At 20.4% G+C, this 407-nt stretch overlaps 1 protein-coding gene across 1 annotated transcript in view; it reads left to right on the top strand.

Moving 5' to 3' along the window:
- LOC112692915 overlaps positions 1-407 on the top strand; it is a 4819-nt gene that overhangs the window by 1465 nt on the left and 2947 nt on the right. The window lies entirely within an intron of this gene.

The raw sequence follows: 407 nt of genomic DNA, 5'->3' as shown, positions 1-407 counted from the left end.
TATTCATATATTTACAAGTTATCTTAGTTATCATTATCAAGTTATAATTGTCACTCACTGGTTAGTTCACGAAATATATCTTTTATGAATGAGAATTTAATTTTACATTAAATGTGTAATTATAAAATACTAGTGAAAATCAATTTAAATCAATTTAAATCAATTATTTCTCATAATAACGAAAAAGTAATACAACCTCTGCGTGTGTGTGTATGGTATGTGTATTAATTTGCTATAATTTTATAGGTACTTTCTTTTGTTCACTCTAGGGAATTTAACTTCTTTTTAGTCAATTGAAATTTAGTCTGAATCTAAATTATCTAAATTATTTTAATAATGGAGTATTTTGCATTTATTATTTATTTATTTATTTATTAACTTTTATTAGTTAATTTTATTGTTTTATA

Source organism: Sipha flava, unplaced genomic scaffold, assembly GCF_003268045.1.
Source record: "Sipha flava isolate LNK unplaced genomic scaffold, YSA_version1 78_pilon_pilon, whole genome shotgun sequence".
NCBI classification, from domain to species: Eukaryota; Metazoa; Arthropoda; class Insecta; order Hemiptera; family Aphididae; genus Sipha; species Sipha flava.
Note: the sequence above shows the minus strand (reverse complement) of the source record. Positions and strands in the feature narration are given on the sequence as shown.